This window comes from Schistocerca cancellata, chromosome 5, assembly GCF_023864275.1.
Source record: "Schistocerca cancellata isolate TAMUIC-IGC-003103 chromosome 5, iqSchCanc2.1, whole genome shotgun sequence".
Lineage (NCBI taxonomy): Eukaryota > Metazoa > Arthropoda > Insecta > Orthoptera > Acrididae > Schistocerca > Schistocerca cancellata.
Genome location: NC_064630.1, coordinates 772,634,883 through 772,652,792, shown reverse-complemented (window position 1 = coordinate 772,652,792; position 17,910 = coordinate 772,634,883). Strand labels below are relative to the sequence as shown.

At 41.3% G+C, this 17,910-nt stretch overlaps 1 protein-coding gene across 1 annotated transcript in view; it reads right to left on the bottom strand.

Moving 5' to 3' along the window:
* Positions 1-17,910, bottom strand: part of LOC126187986 (myogenesis-regulating glycosidase-like) — a 53,569-nt gene that overhangs the window by 14,866 nt on the left and 20,793 nt on the right. The gene's annotated exons all lie outside the window — the stretch shown is intronic.

Below are 17,910 nucleotides of genomic sequence, written 5' to 3'. Positions count from 1 at the left end.
TGATTTTATAATCGCCTAATTCAGTGTCACGAGCTGTAAATATTCTCTTGAGATTCAGCTTCTAAGTATTGATGATTACATCCCCCGAAAACTTTACAACTATTTAACGATCGCTTTTGCAATAATGGAGTAGTCTATCATTCAGCTTCTAAACTGCATTGACTGCTTCTCTCAGTGTAACAGTTTTGGAAAGACGTTTAGTATTTAGATCTTCGGTGTATCATTCTCCATTTAGATGCCAAACATTGTCTGTACAGATGTGTTAGATCCGTTTTCTCACTTAGCACAAGACCGAAACTTCTTAAAGCTTTCTGTCAAGTCGGCTGACACAATTTCACTTAAGTGTACGTTGAATGGCTAAGTTTAAATTTTCACTGTAGCTCCCTTTACTTTCGTATCCTCTTTGTAACACGTCTGTCGAACCACGGCCGATCTCTGACATCCCTCTCAGTTTTGCTTGGCACATACCTCTCTACAGCATATTGTACAATACACTTGAACTTTCTCTACTCCTGCGCAAAATTCTTAATTATGCAGAGGAAATTTTCATGCTGACCGCTGAAGTAATCTGATATCTGCTCCTTGTTGCTATTACTAAGCAGAAATATCTCCCTTCCTTTCGTTGGATTCCTATTTCCACCCGTATTTAATGATACTGTCCTGCGCAGATTTATTCGAAATATTCGGGCCTGTTGGTGACCAGGAGATCTAACATATTGCTTTCACAAGTCTGTTCTCTGATTATCTGTTCAAGGTAATCCTCGGATAAAGCATTTATAAACATTTTACCTGATTCCCTATCCTTATTACCCAGCAAAACCACTCGAGTCACACAGTGTGTATGTCGTAATCTGTAATCATCATCTAATGCTAAAACACGACCAGCAAATTTACGCGAAGTATTCTACATGTGTCCCCCAAGAGCTGCGCACCACTGCTGGTGAGGCAGGGGATCTACAAAAAGCATTCGACGACCATGTTTGTTCCACCTTTTAACGCTTCCAAGCAAATGAATTCGAATTAGAATGTGTACCAACGTCACTAGAAATTGTCTCATTTGTTACAGTTATAAACACACTTGCACCATCGGCGTCCAATCAATTCTTGCAATAAACGTGCCAATCTTAACTAATAACTTCATTACTGTTTACATATGGTTTCAGACGTCTGTTTGTCCCTAGTACCAGCTGTTCATTGTCATCGTTTGTAAGCTGACTAGTTCTGGGATTTGGCTATTTCTATACTACCAAGAGCAGGAGCACGGTCTCCCATTTCTGCCTTGTGACCCGCTGCGTTACTGGAATCCACAGCGTTTAGTATTATAATTTCTCTCCCTTTCTCCAACGGTAATGTTAAAAGACTAAAGAATAGTACTATACAATAATCTTTACTTTCACAGTTAGCGGCCACAACAAATGCTGACAATGCCATAACAAACAAACTTAAACAGTCGCGAATTACACTAATTAACATGTATATCACCCGTAACAGGTGATGGCTCACCTCTAAGCAGTCTGGGAGTCGCCGTGAAATGAAGAGTAGCTGGCGAGACAGTTGGGTTGCCTTAGCGGGCGTATATATAGCTAAAACTAATCAGTTAATGTGTTTAATAATTACCGAGATACCTGTATGGTAGGTCAGCGATGCAATTATTATCTGCTAATGGTATGATGAGCGGTTTACGCACGCCAAAGTAATCAAAGCTCATCATAATTGTCGCACTCGAGATATTATCTGGATCAGGTGATATTTAACATTGCAGTGTTAAACTGCTTTATCTCTTGCTAGAGGGGAAGCCCACGACACACGTTATAATTAATTTTATCTCCAGTTAAGAGAGAGTTTTTAATAATCCCCAATTCTTTTTATCCCCTGCAGGAAAAATGATTAGTACGTATTTGCAGTAAATTAAATGAAGTTTAATTTTGTGCTTGGAAACATTTTCTATAGGAACTGCGATTTTCGATTTATTCGAGAAAAATATAAAAACGTTACTCTTCCCTGCCCTCCCCCACCCCTCATGCCAACGCTGACACCCCATCGGGCATGAGTTTTAGTATGTTTTTCATGACACTCCTCCATAGCACTGTAACACGACTACGTGATTTGCGACCGCACGATTTTTTCCCCTCGTCTTTGCTGACTAAGCTATATGGTAACATTAAACTGTTTGTGTACTTTCTCGTACGCCATTCAGCAATGTGTGTGGTAACACTTGTGATTTGCCCATCGTTCATTATGTAAGAGCTCACTGATGGACTTGAGTCGACGGTCATCTGAACGATTAGGCAGCTTTGGCCAGTTGTCAGACTGTGGCTGTACAACATGGAACTTTAAATACAATAGAGAAGTTTCTATACTTGTATTTTGCATATATGGTATGTTAAGTGAGCCGATAATCTAACAAATGGCTGGTTCAAATGACTCTGAGCACTATGGGACTTAACTTCTGAGGTCATCAGTTCCCCAGAACTTAGAACTACTTAAACCTAACTAACCTAAAGACATCATACACATGCATGCCCGAGGCAGGATTCGAACCAGAGACCGTAGCAGTCGCGTGGTTCCAGACTGTAGCGCCTAGAACCGCTCGGTCATCCCGGCCGGCGATAATCTAACAGAGGGTGCAATAAAGTCGCAGCTGGAACTGTTACATGAAACTCCACTGCCAGTTAAAGTAGCCCTGTAGGTCTGGGACTCGAGGTATGTCTATATCAGAGGAGTGCAACTATAGCTGGCCATGGTGTAGACTACACTGTACATTAAGCTATTACCGACGATACAATCGTCGAGAGCAAGACGGTATCTCTGGTTCCGTAAGGAAAGTAGCTATTTCGCAGTTGTCTACACCTGTGTATATTGTTAAAGTGGAGCACATTTAATAGTTTACGTGAATACAAGTCTCAAGGTTAGTATGCTTTATAACAGAATGGCTTCTGCGATCTCTGCTAACAGTCAAGATTTCCGTCGTTTGCCGAACAATATACCTCAGCACAGCAGTCCAGACTACAGGAAACCTGTGGAGACGATGACAGTCAAAGCGCCCCAGCGAAGTGTGCTAGTACTGCTGTAGTTCTCTATGTACACAAATGATCTGGTAGACAGCGTGGCCTGTAATCTGCCGTTGTTCGCTGATGGTGCTGTCGTCCAGGGCAAGGTGTTTAAGTTCAGTGACTGTAGGAACATACAAGACGACTTAGACAATATTTCTAGTTGGTGTGATGAATGACAGCTCTGAATGTGGGAAAGTGTAAGTTAATGCAGAAGAGTAACAACAACAAACCTGTAATGTTCTGAATGGTATTACTAATGTCCAACTTGACACAGCCAAGTCGTTTAAATATCTGGGTGTAATGGTGCAAGGCGATATGAACTGGAATGAGAATGTGAGGACCGTGGTAGGGAGGGCATATGGTCGACTTCGGTTTATTGGGAAAGAGTGGTTCACCTGTAAAGGACACCACATACAGAACTTAAGTGCGACCTATTCTTGAGTACTGCTAGAGTTTTTGGGATCCGTACCCAGTCAGCTTGAAGGAAGACATCAAACCAGTTCAGAGGTGGGGCAGCTAGATTTGTTACTGATTGGTTCGGGCTACTGGTAAGTGTTAGGGAGATGCTTCGGGAACTCAAATGGGAATCCTGGAGGGAAGCCGACGTTCTTTTCGAGAAACGCTACTAAGAAAATTTAGAGAGCCAGCATCAGAAACTGATTGCCATTTGATTGAACTGCCGCTAACATACACTGCGCATAAAAACCGCGAAGATGAGCTACGAGAAAACAGGGCCCATTCGGAGGCGTATAGACAGTCGTTTTCCCCTCGCTCTGTTAGAGAGTGGATGAGAAGGGGAAATGAGTAGTAGTGGTACCCTCCACCATGCTCCTTACGGTGGCTTGCGGATCACCTGTGTACATGCAGATGTAGATGCAGATGTGCACATGTTGAATATAATCAGCAAAATATCAGAGATAGCAAACAGAACACATGGCAGTTTCAGCACGAAATAACATTAAACCCTATACTACTGTATCAAGACTAGTTGTACTTTAACGTTGTTACCAAAAATGTTGGAAAGTTTTCAGTGATTTAGAGTAGATTTTTACATGATATCCCAATAACCGTTTGAGCGGACACAAGCTATATATACACTCCTGGAAATGGAAAAAAGAACACATTGACACCGGTGTGTCAGACCCACCATACTTGCTCCGGACACTGCGAGAGGGCTGTACAAGCAAAGATCACACGCACGGCACAGCGGACACACCAGGAACCGCGGTGTTGGCCGTCGAATGGCGCTAGCTGCGCAGCATTTGTGCACCGCCGCCGTCAGTGTCAGCCAGTTTGCCGTGGCATACGGAGCTCCATCGCAGTCTTTAACACTGGTAGCATGCCGCGACAGCGTGGACGTGAACCGTATGTGCAGTTGACGGACTTTGAGCGAGGGCATATAGTGGGCATGCGGGAGGCCGGGTGGACGTACCGCCGAATTGCTCAACACGTGGGGCGTGAGGTCTCCACAGCACATCGATGTTGTCACCAGTGGTCGGCGGAAGGTGCACGTGCCCGTCGACCTGGGACCGGACCGCAGCGACGCACGGATGCACGCCGAGACCGTAGGATCCTACGCAGTGCCGTAGGGGACCGCACCGCCACTTCCCAGCAAATTAGGGACACTGTTGCTCCTGGGGTATCGGCGAGGACCATTCGCAACCGTCTCCATGAAGCTGGGCTACGGTCTCGCACACCGTTAGGCCGTCTTCCGCTCACGCCCCAACATCGTGCAGCCCGCCTCCAGTGGTGTCGCGACAGGCGTGAATGGAGGGACGAATGGAGACGTGTCGTCTTCAGCGATGAGAGTCGCTTCTGCCTTGGTGCCAATGATGGTCGTATGCGTGTTTGGCGCCGTGCAGGTGAGCGCCACAATCAGGACTGCATACGACCGAGGCACACAGGGCCAACACCCGGCATCATGGTGTGGGGAGCGATCTCCTACACTGGCCGTACACCACTGGTGATCGTCGAGGGACACTGAATAGTGCACGGTACATCCAAACCGTCATCGAACCCATCGTTCTACCATTCCTAGACCGGCAAGGGAACTTGCTGTTCCAACAGGACAATGCACGTCCGCATGTATCCCGTGCCACCCAACGTGCTCTAGAAGGTGTAAGTCAACTACCCTGGCCAGCAAGATCTCCGGATCTGTCCCCCATTGAGCATGTTTGGGACTGGATGAAGCGTCGTCTCACGCGGTCTGCACGTCCAGCACGAACGCTGGTCCAACTGAGGCGCCAGGTGGAAATGGCATGGCAAGCCGTTCCACAGGACTACATCGAGCATCTCTACGATCGTCTCCATGGGAGAATAGCAGCCTGCATTGCTGCGAAAGGTGGATACACACTGTACTAGTGCCGACATTGTGCATGCTCTGTTGCCTGTGTGTATGTGCCTGTGGTTCTGTCAGTGCTATCATGTGATGTATCTGACCCCAGGAATGTGTCAATAAAGTTTCCCCTTCCTGGGACAATGAATTCACGGTGTTCTTATTTCAATTTCCAGGAGTGTATTTTTTAAAATATATGATAAATAAGTGCCAGCAGTTTTGCCACAGTGGTAACACTGGTTCCCGTCAGATCGTCAAAGTTAAGTGCTGTCGGATTTGGCTAGGCCTTGGATGGGTCACCGTCAAGTCTGTCGGGTGTTGCTCGGTGCACTCGGCCCCTGTGAGGCCACTTGAGGAGCTGCTTGATTGAGACGTAGCAGCACCGGTTACGAAAACTGACAACGGCTAGGAGAGCAGTGCGCTGACGACAAGGCTCTCCTTATCCACACCCAGGGAGGTTTATGGGCTCAGGATGACACGGCGGCAGGTCGGTATGTTGGGCCTTCGAGGCCTTCTCGGACGGTGTTCCTTTTTGTGTGTGTGTGTGTGTGTGTATTTACTGCTAGCTGTTACCTGACACTTTGCTCGCATATCAGTGCTTTGTTATGGCGAGTGATGGTAATTTTCCGAGAAGTCGGTGTAGGTAGTGGTGTGGAGACATATGTATACAAAATACGCGCAGGTCTATGCATGTACAGGGCTATTACAAATGATTGAAGCGATTTCATAAATTCACTGTAGCTCCATTCATTGACATATGGTCACGACACACTACAGATACGTAGAAAAACTCATAAAGTTTTGTTCGGCTGAAGCCGCACTTCAGGTTTCTGCTGTCAGAGCGCTCGAGAGCACAGTGAGACAAAATGGCGACAGGAGCCGAGACAGCGTATGTCGTGCTTGAAATGCACTCACATCAGTCAGTCATAACAGTGCAACGACACTTCAGGACGAAGTTCAACAAAGATCCACCAACTGCTAACTCCATTCGGCGATGGTATGCGCAGTTTAAAGCTTCTGGATGCCTCTGTAAGGGGAAATCAACGGGTCGGCCTGCAGTGAGCGAAGAAACGGTTGAACGCATGCGGGCAAGTTTCACGCGTAGCCCGCGGAAAATTGGCTCATGCCACAACTGGAGACCGACAGCGCCGACTTCATCTTACAACAGGATGGTGCTCCACCGCACTTCCATCATGATGTTCGGCATTTCTTAAACAGGAGATTGGAAAACCGATGGATCGGTCGTGGTGGAGATCATGATCAGCAGTTCATGTCATGGCCTCCACGCTCTCCCGACTTAACCCCATGCGATTTCTTTCTGTGGGGTTATGTGAAAGAGTCAGTGTTTAAACCTCCTCTACCAAGAAACGTGCCAGAACTGCGAGCTCGCATCAACGGTGCTTATGAACTCACTGATGGGGACGTGCTGCGCCGAGTGTGGGAGGAACTTGATTATTGGCTTGATGTCTGCCGAATCACTAAAGGGGCACATATCGATCATTTGTGAATGCCTAAAAAAACTTTCTGAGTTTTTGTATGTGTGTGCAAAGCATTGTGAAAATATCTCAAATAATAAAGTTATTGTAGAGCTGTGAAATCGCTTCAATCATTTGTAATAACCCTGTAGGTATATAATGAATGTGTTTACATTATTTTGCTGTATGTCGAATATGAAAGCACGCGTTATATTTTCTTACAATATTTAGAAAATGACTTGAGTCATTATATTCTTGCCGAAGTTGGGTTTTTAAGCGTCTCTGGCTCACCTAGTACTGGATATGAGATTTTGTCACCACAGCAAAGTAGTAGTAGTCGTACAGGGTACCCTCCACCACGCACCTTACGGTGGCTTGCGGATCACCTGTGTACATGCAGATGTAGATGCAGATGTACACATGTTAAATATAATCAGCAAAATATCAGAGATAGCAAACTGAACACGACAGTTTCAGCACAAAATAACATTAAACTCTATACTACTGTATAAAGACGGGTTGTAGTTTAACGTTGTTACCAAAAGTATTGAATACTTTTTCAGCGATTTAGAGTTGATTTTTACATGATACCCCAATAACCGTTTGAGCAGACACAAGCTACATATACTAGCCGTTCTCCCTGCCATTTTAATGCCTTATGGTGCCTATATTGATGACTAATTTGTGATTAACGTAGTCACTTAATAACTGATAAATGCGGCTTCACCAAAATCGTCCCACATTCACGCATAAACATGTGACTCTGTTTGTGACTCACTGCCTTTAAGTGATGCAGTCGTTGTATAAGTCTTCAAGCATCTTGGAAACTGTAAGAGACGTCTAAGATGTGACGGGCTTGTGACTGTTCTGATATCTCTGTAACTCTTAAGCCCAGCTGAAGTTCCACATCCGTCTTCCGGCGGACATGTGGATGCTCTGAAGATTTTTGGATTCGAGTAATTATCGCAGCTGGAACTTCTATGCGGTAAATCAGACTTATATCCCAGAAGATAGGCTTAGCTTGCTGCAGAATTTCACCCCATCTAAATGCCCTTGAGATTTTACTTACTTTGAATTGTTGTTCGCCGATATTCAACAGTTCGACAACCATTTCTGTATTACTGGATTTCAATAGTGACGTAACACCTCATGTGCAATTTATCTGTGCTTCTCTCTTATTAAATACTACTGTATAATGAACATTACCTATCACACTTTCCAGCAAACCATGTACGGTAGTGGGAGATAGTTTTTTGCCCATATAATTTAAGTTTTTGTCTTTGTTGTTCATTGTTAGCTACCTTACCAGTACTTGTGAGATTGTGCTGTTGTTTCATGTCTGATTTAAACATGTGATCTATGTCACAAGTAAAGTCACACACAGCTGTTAGCATATTTGCTTGGAATAACTTTGCTTAGTCAGGATAGCGATCATTTTTCAATTATGTGACTACTATTTTAATTTCCAACTTTAATATTATTGGTTCAATCCTTTCTGGTATAAATGTTACTATCATTTCAATAAGCAATATTTCTGGTGATGAAACTGTAAGCAGTTAATTTCCATTAGAAGACTGTTATGGTCAAGCTTAAATGTCTGACAAAACAGTAATATTTTGGGAGTTTAGTCTTGTAGTACTAACTGATAGTGTTATAACTTATGTTGCATTGCATTCAAATTCAGAATGTCGCACACCATTGATAGTTCCTCAGCATGTAAGACTTCTCACTTGTATGAGAAATATAATGGCAATCATTATATTATTCAGTTTTATATATATATATATATATATATATATATATATATATATATATATATATATATATATGTGTGTGTGTGTGTGTGTGTGTGTGTGTGTGTGTGTGTGTGTGTGTGTGTGTGTGTGTGTGATTTTTCAACAAGCACCAAGTCAGTGCAGAATCTCATGATAAAACATTGTATTAAAATGTGTTATTTATGAAGTCGTACTCCAAACAATAAACTGTTCACAAGGTTGCATATGGAATTCAGTGAAGTATTTATTGCTTTATTTTTTTCTGGGTTTCCATTAAACCCTAATTTTAATTCACTTTTGTTTCCAAATTCATGGGTTTAAATTTTAGTCACAATTATATTATTTTGGAAAAAGATCACATCCATTTTAAAGCACTCAGTGCTTTACCAAGTAAGAGTGTAAATGAATAGAGTTCAAGTTCCTAAATCTCTTTCAAATGTATTGGCACATATTCTGCCGATTTCTACAGTATACAGTCAAAAGCATACTGAGATTAATTATACTGGGAACTGCAAGATATACTGTTTTGTTCCTCTGCATTGGCGAACCTACTGACAGTTGTCAATAGGTTGAGAGTTCTATGGTAATGCAGAGCCATATTTGAATTGTCCAGGTTGCCAATCACATCGAGTGAAGCGAAGTCTGCTTATGCACCCACCATCTCATGTCATTGTTGTAAGAGACATGATAAAAAAACAGGTGTCTCATAATGGCATGAATGAATTACACCAAAAATATATACATTTCCGCTGCCCATCCTTCTCCATGTATGAAAGAGAAATAAAATATGAAAGAAAAATTATAACTGCCACCCCAATATTAATTTGTTATCTCTCATCCATGTTATTCATGATCCAACATGAGTCCTGCAGGGTTTTACAACTCTTGTGCCACTATCATCTATTTCAAAGCTCATATTTCTCTAGATTTGTATATATAAATATATACAGGGTGAATCAGGAGAAAAGGTACATGATACAAGGGGTGATACAAGTGGCGCTTGTGAACAAAACACCTCCTGATAAATGTATGCCTTTTCTTAACCGTTCCGGGTAAACCAATGGAAACAACTAGGAATGGGAAACGTGTAGCATCGTCCTTAGTAACAGTGTCAGTATGCAGTTCACTTGCGTATTGTGCAATTGTTTACCTCAAGTCTGAGTCCGACAGTGCTTGTCGTAGTACACGGTACTACATTGTTGTTTTGTGAACAACGAATACAGTTTTGTGTAGTGAAAATGCCACAGATCTTCACAAATGTAGAGTGTGCTAACATGGCGTTTGTCTATGGTTTGTGCAATGGGGATTCCAGAGCTGCTGTGCGAGGATACCAACAACGATTTCCGAATCGTAGAGTGCCAGATAGCAGAGTGTTTAGCAAGGTGTTTCACGGATTGCGTGGGCGTGGTACGCTTCCCAGCGTAAATGTTGTCTCTGAACGTCCCGTACAACAAACTCTTAATGAACTGAGAACATTTTTCAAGTAGTAGAACGTAACACTACTACTATCTCTTGAAGAACTGCTCAACTTAGTATCAAACAAACACGAGTGATAGGCACAGTACACGAGCTCGGTCTGTATCCCTTCCATCGGCAGAGTGTACAATATCATGAAAGAGAATTCTGTCAACGAATCAATGCCAATGAGCGATTAATTCCATGTATCCTGTTCACTGATGAGTCCACATTCACCCGCAACAGAATCAACAACAGGCGCTACTCTCATGTATGGGCAAATGAAAATGTGCACGCTACTGTGGAAACGAATATTCAACGAGGTTGCTCAGCCATGTGGTGCAGTACTATTGATTACCAACTCATCAGTCCAGTTGTTTTAGACAAACGTCTTACTGGGACACAGTATCTTGAGTTTCTTAAAATGTTACCAGAATCCTTGGAGGATATCCCTTTGGCAACACGAGAGCGTTTGTACTTTCGGCATGATGGAGGTCCTACACATTCTGTACTGCCAGTGACACAGTATCTCAACACAGCGTATCCTGGCAGTCGAATGGGTCGTTGTAGGGTCATTGCTTGGCCACCGAATTCACCTGATCTTACCCCATTGGATTACTGTTTATGGGGGTGGCTGAAGAGCGATGTCTGCAAGTGCAAAGTGGACACAAGAGAGGAACTTCTTGCTCGTATTTTACATGCGTCTGCCCAGGTAAATGAATGCAATACTGAACTCCGATCGGCGACACAACACCTGTCTACAAGACCAACAACATGCATTGAAGTTGACAGTGGACTGTTTGAACATCTTCTGTGTGGAAACGAACATAATTAAAGAAACCATAACATAACAAAATCGTAATTTAACCATCATCTGCACCATTTAAGAAAAGGACATAGGTTCATTACAAGCACTAGTATCACCCCTTAAAGCATGTACCTTTCCTCCTGACTCCCCCATATATATATACACACACACACACACACACACACACACACACACACACACACATATATATATATATATATATATATATATATATATATATATATATATATACACACACATACATATATATGGACCATGCAATAGATGAAGTGGCACAAGAGATATAAATCCCAGAGGGACTGTTGGATCACCAATAACATGGAATAGTAATAACAAATTAACATTGGGGTGGCAGTTATAATTTTTCTTTCATATTTTATTTCTCTTTTATACATGGAGAAGGATGCGCAGCAGAAATGTATACATTTTTGGTGTAATTGATTCATGCCAATTGTGAGACACCTGTTTCTTTGATCATGTCTGTCACAACAATGACATGAGATGGTATGCATAAGCAGACTTCACTTCACTCGATATGATTGGCAACCTGAACAATTCAAATATGGCTCTCCATTACCATACAATACTCAACCTACTGGCAACTGTCAGTAGGTCCGCCAATGCAGAGGAACAAATCAGTACATCTTGCATTCCCCAGTATAATTAATCTCAGCATGCTTTTAATTGTGTACTGGAGAAGTCGGCGGAAAATGTGCTAATACGCTTGAAAGAGCTTTAATAACTTAAACTCTATCCAGTTACACTCTTGTTCGGTAAAGCACTCAGTACTTTAAAATGGTTATGAGCTTTTTCCAAAGTAGTGTAATTGTGACTAAAATTTACATCCATGAAGTTTGGAAATAAAAGTAAATTATGATTAGGGTTTAACGAAAACCCAGAACAAGATAATGCACCAAATACTTCACTGAATTCCATATGCCACCTTGAAACCAGTTTATTGTTTGGAGTATGACTTGGTAAATAACACATTTGAACATAATATTTTATCATGATACACAACTGAATAAGATATTGATTGCCATTGTATTGCTAATACAAATGAGAAGCCTTACATGCTGAGGAACTATCCATGGAGTGTGAAATTCTGAATTCGAATGAAATGCATCATAAATTATAACACTATCTGTTAGTACTACAAGACTAAACTCCCAATAATGATATTGTTTTGTCAAATATTTAAGTTTGACCATAATAGTCTAGTAATGGAAATATATCAGTATGTAATTATTTATTTGTTCCATTGCAGCTACATAATATTAATTCACTATAAACAAAGAAAGAGATATGGTGAACAGTCAGTAAATTCTTAAGTTTTATCCTTTTAAATGAGGATTTATTTTTTGGCAAACGTGTCCATAATGATTGTTAGTTGTGCTGTTGCTGTTTGATGTATGTCTATGAATATATTGTCATTTTATTGTGTCATCTTTATCATTCTCCATGTGGAGAAAAAACTTTGTGCTTGCCAAGGTGCACAGCGTAATGTTCATGTGTGTTATTGTTGGCACAGGAAGTGTATATCTCAGCAGTTATTTTTTTTTCCTTTATCAGTCTAAGTGTGGAAATCAAGTAGTTTTTGAAGTGTTCATGGGGAGTTAATGTCACCTCCTGTGTAACGAAAAAGAGGATGAGAAAATTCCTGGTCTTCCATATTTTATGTGTCTGCCAAAATGTCTTCACAAATGATCTGGTAATGAAAGATGGATGACTAGTCAATATTAATTTTTTTTCTCGGGTATATGGTTGTTCAATGTGTTGTAGTCTGCTAGGAAGAGAATATTTATAGTGTGACAATATTTATTTTGTGTAATAACCAGCATCCTTTTCTCTTCTATGTTGTCTGGTGGTAGTGCCAACCTTATTAAGCTTTCCCAGAGAGGTCTAAGAAAATGCATATTTTCGAGACAAAGCATTTTCTCCAGTTTCTCTCTGAAATATTGGCAATATGAACCACCAACACTCCTTCTAATAAAAACACTTGTTGCTGCAACAGCCATTGGTTGGTTTTCCTTAATGGCTGACAAGGTTCGATTGTCTGCAAATCAGTGCGTTTCCTGCTGTTCTGTCTCCAGGAGCCAGCAGCTAGTTTGGTTTGGACACAGTGGTGTAAGCAGGATGTTCTTCAGGTCACATTTTGGTACACCTTTGTGTTTGTGTTAGATATTCATTTAATTAGACAAATGCTCCACTCATTTCATTAAGCACTGCGAATGTTTTCCGTTTCGTATCATGAAGTTTATTTCATTAATTTTTGTTAGTGGTGTCTGAATTAGATTTCCCTTTTTCTTCATGCCAACGTGGGCCACATGCCAGAAGATCTGGTGCTCATTCACTTGAGAAACACTAGGAATCTGTTTCATTGTAGTGCTGTTGTAAATTCGCGAGCGTAACGGTGCTGATGTGTGATTCCTCGTTATAACCTTGATGATGGTTTTGAGCAACTAGACTCCTATTAAACGAAGCTAAAGTTGGCTTCCATTCGGAGAAAATTATAGCTTCCAGCGACTATATCGTAATCTTGAACTTAGGTGCATGTTTCGAAATTGGGATACATAATTCCAAGAAGAGGGAACCCCAATTTATACAACAATTTCATGTATCACTGACATTATGGAATTTATTAAGTTTGGTGAGAGAACTCTGAATTATACTTAAGCCCCTCTGTACCACTACATCTTGCTGCAGTGTAATTCAGTAGTGGTGAAGGGAGTTTAATTCCTTCATGTTACAATGTTGTGTATATCTGTATTTGTATGATTGTTTTCTCTGTTTTCATGGGTTTTGAAGTTTCATTTCATTGCCTTTTAGATCATTTACTTTGTTGCTCCCTTGTAGCTTCATTTAAGTTCATTTCTATAAATGATGGACTATTAAATTACGTCGTTAATCTAATGTCAGATCAGGTACTTAATGTAGGTTATTAACCACTGTAAGAAATTTTCAGTCTTAATCAAAATTTCCTGTTAAAGGTGTCCTCTTGCCAAGTACTCTCGCATTCTCTAGATTTTCTGCTGAAAGCTGTAGATTTCAGGTTAATTAATAATCAGATTTTATTCATAGTGAGTGTATCTGGGAACTGCATTTCATCACTATGTTTCAAACGATACTTTCAGGACCTAGCAGTTGCTTAATTTAATATTATGGTCTAGATAAAATTTGAAAAACACCCTAGGCAGTCGCAATTGCATGCATGGTGGTTATGAGCGAAAGGGGAATAACATGAATTAATCGCTGCTTCGTTTCGATATCCCAGAACAAGTATGAGAAGTTCATAATATATGGCAGCTTGCGTCACCACTTTTGCACAGCCGTAGGCAGTCGTTTGGGGTTAAGTGCCTCTTGTAAAACAAAGCCATATGTTAATAAAATGTTCTTAACAGCAGTAGTACCTTTATAATTGACGATTCCTATCAGAGATAAGCAATAACTGTGTAAAGATAAGATCAGATTTTGAAATATTTGATAAATGTGACATTTAAAAGTCTTTCTCACACAATAATCTACCACCGAAAGGGATTTACTGGAGATATCATTTAAAATTACAGTTTTATCAAACTGTCAAACTGAGTTCTTTGTCTTAGTCATGATGAGCTCTTCAACCTCGTCCTAACAACGTAATTATGGCTCTCTGCATTTGCCGCTTGTTACCTACAAGGAATGACTGATATCTGGCACTATCACGAGAGATAATTTATATATCAGCTTCATTTATCAGATATTTCAAGCAACGGATGTACTCAGGACTTTCTTTTCCCTGAATTAACGCATGGGTGTTAACGAGATTAGTATGTGCGTAGAAGCAAGTCTGTTTGCTAAAAAAGTTTCAGTAAATAACATTAAATAAACGTAAATAAAGTAACAGTAAGCATATTTCCAGAAAGATAAGTAAATACCGCCTGCCTGTGGGAGCCACGCAACAATCTTTAAGTTGTCACTTTTGCAACCTCGTGTAATGTTATATGCAGATGGTATCTGCTCTTTCGAACAACGCCTGTAAGCAGTTAATGGTCTGCATTTCATTGTAATTTCATTCTTGCAATATTATATACTTCACTGGCAATTCTTTCACCGTTACTGTCACAGTTATGTTGTAGACACCATCAAATATACTGAGTCAAAGTGGCAGCATCTGAAGTACACACGGAATTGTTTCTGATGCTTTTTGGCATCCTATCATACAGAGTTTACTCACATGTTGTCACAATTCTATAGCTCATGTTGTGCATCCAGAAATAAAAGGTAGATGCAAATGGTGAAAGCTATCCTGCAAGAAACTGTGACTTTTCTGTGATATAACTCTGGCTACCTTTTTATGAAAAAGAAACATACCTGAGGACGTCTACAAAATTTTATTCATTTATGGGGATGTTCACAAAGAAAACAACAAATGTTGCTCCCTCGCTTGTATGTGGAACAACTGCATCCATAATATGGCATTTTGAATAATAACTGCTTGGCTGCGCTTGTAAATGATTTATTTTAACGACCTGTTTCTTAGCCTAGAAGCTTTGAGTCTACGAGACCGGCAGCTTAATAAATAAATGATTTACAAAATCAAAATGTTGCTTCAGATTATGCTGCTCCACCAGTGGGGAATTCCGCCAGCTCGCTGGCATGCACAGCCTGTATGGACTGGTCACAAAGACCTGTTACTCTGTTCTCTGCATGGCTGAACCACTTGGCCACCCTTCCTAGAGGACGCAAGGCCACGGCAGTACAGTGCATAGTTGCAGCTTGCGAAAAATTGTACCAATGTGCTACAATATTGTGGTCTGTAGTCTCATGACTTACAAGGTTAGTAAACGCAACTTAACTGAATATATTAATTTCACGTATATAAACTGAACTGTTAAGATATACTGGGTGGTTACAATTAAAATTTCCCTATATAATATGGGACCTCAGTGCACATCGCTCGTGAAATTCACCTGCTTTTCCGAAACACATTTGGAAACGATCGACCTACCACATGTGTAACGAACTTGATAGCATTAATCTCCAGAGTAAGGGGTGCATTATTTCCATGCATCACAAATCCACCGTCCAGCTCCAACTACGACCACCAGGTGCCATGATCAGTCACTGAAATTAATTGTCTCACACACCTGACCAGTCGCATCACACTTGTTGCCGTGTGAACATGAGCTTGGACTATAGGAGCAGGGCATTAGTGGAGAAGCTCTATTATCAAAACAACAGTAATTCTGCAGCTGCACTTCGAGAATATCGCCAGCGGAAAGGATTATGGAAGGGTTCTCTTTCTCCACCTGCTGTGCAGAGCATGATGAAGAAATCCGAATCAACTGGAGAACTGGGCGTCGCTCTGGGAAAAGGCTGACGACCGGTTGAACCACAGCTGGTTGATGAAATCTCTGTTGGTGTGGCAGACAACGTTATGCGTGATTCCCGATCGTCAGCCAGAGCGCCTGCTGTGTCACGATATTTGAATATCACGTGGTCCACTGTATGGAGGTGTTTCAAACCAATCTTAAATTATATCCCTACAAGATCTATCTTGTACAGTAGCTTGCACATGACGCACAACGACTTTATATTGACAAGGTCTGTCCCTGGACCATCCTATGGACAGACGAAACTGATTGTTCTCTGATGGGTGAGGTGAACACATAGAATGGCCGTGTGTGGGTATCTTCACCTCCAGTCACTGTGCTTGAAGTTCCTCTGTATGGTGAACATGTCGCCGTATGGTGTGCCTTCAGAGCTATGTTCATCAATGGCCTCTTTCTTTTTGGATCAGGTTGGCGCTCGAGGACCAAAGGTTTGCAGTGAGACTGGCCAACGTTTCTTTGATATGCTTCGACAGCATACCACACCCGCCCTGCAGGAGAGAGACACATTGAACGTGACAGTTTTTATGCAAGATGGGGCCCCACTGCACATCGCCTGTGAAGTTCACCTGCTTCTCAGAAACACATCTGGAAACGATCGAATTATCAGCTGATCGTTTCCAAATGCCTGGCCGGCATGATCACCAGATCTCACTCCCTGTGATTTCTAGTTGTGGGGCTACCTGAACGAAAGGCTACCAGGGAAACATTCACACATGTGCTGATCTGAAGTGCAGCATGTCAAGAGAGGTAGCCCGCTTACTTACAGGCATGCTTCGTTCTACTGTGCCGAATGCAATCTTGCGCTTTCAGACTCTTCAGGACATTGATGGGCGCCATATTGAGCCTCTTTTGTTGTAGTAATGGTACCGGTATGTAATGGTATGATGTACCGTGGCAGCATATTAAAAGTGTTTCAGTTGAATTGATTCTGGTTTATTTCTCTTCCCAATATCCCTGACATTAGTGATACCAACTTTGGTCCTCATAAGGTAATTTGTTTCCATGTTACAACGTGTTAAATAGGAAAAGTTTAATTATAACCACTCGGTATTTAATGTTTACATCCAATAGTTTACTGCAAGGAATAAAATATAAGGAAAAAAGGTTATTACTCATACTCTACACGTAAATCTTCATTGAGTGCATTACTTTTTCCTACAGACCACTCGGGCCGAATATTGTAGGGCATCAGTCTGCTTCTACTCACGTAGTTTTATTTTATCTACAGTTCCTGCAAATACAGTCAGTGGCCTCTTGGAAATCAACAAACCTATTTTGAATTCAGTTATCTGTGGCATATGATTAACTTCAGATTAAAGATTTATTCAGAGCATGATCTGCCTTTCCTACAACCTAGTTGATGTTTACCTAAATGCCTCTCTAATGTTGTTTCTACTCTGCTTAGTACAATCTTGGAAAGTACGTGATGTGCAATGTGTGCGAAGAAATTCCTCTGTAGTTGTTAACATCTTGTTTATTGGCTTTCTTATGTAGATGCAGATGTAGATGTAGTGTATGTATGAAGGCCACTTTTCAACCTCCTGGAAGTTTTTATGTTTTCCAAGTTTTCTCAAAGATTAAATTTAGTTAATTTTTATTTTCGGAGGAGGCCATAA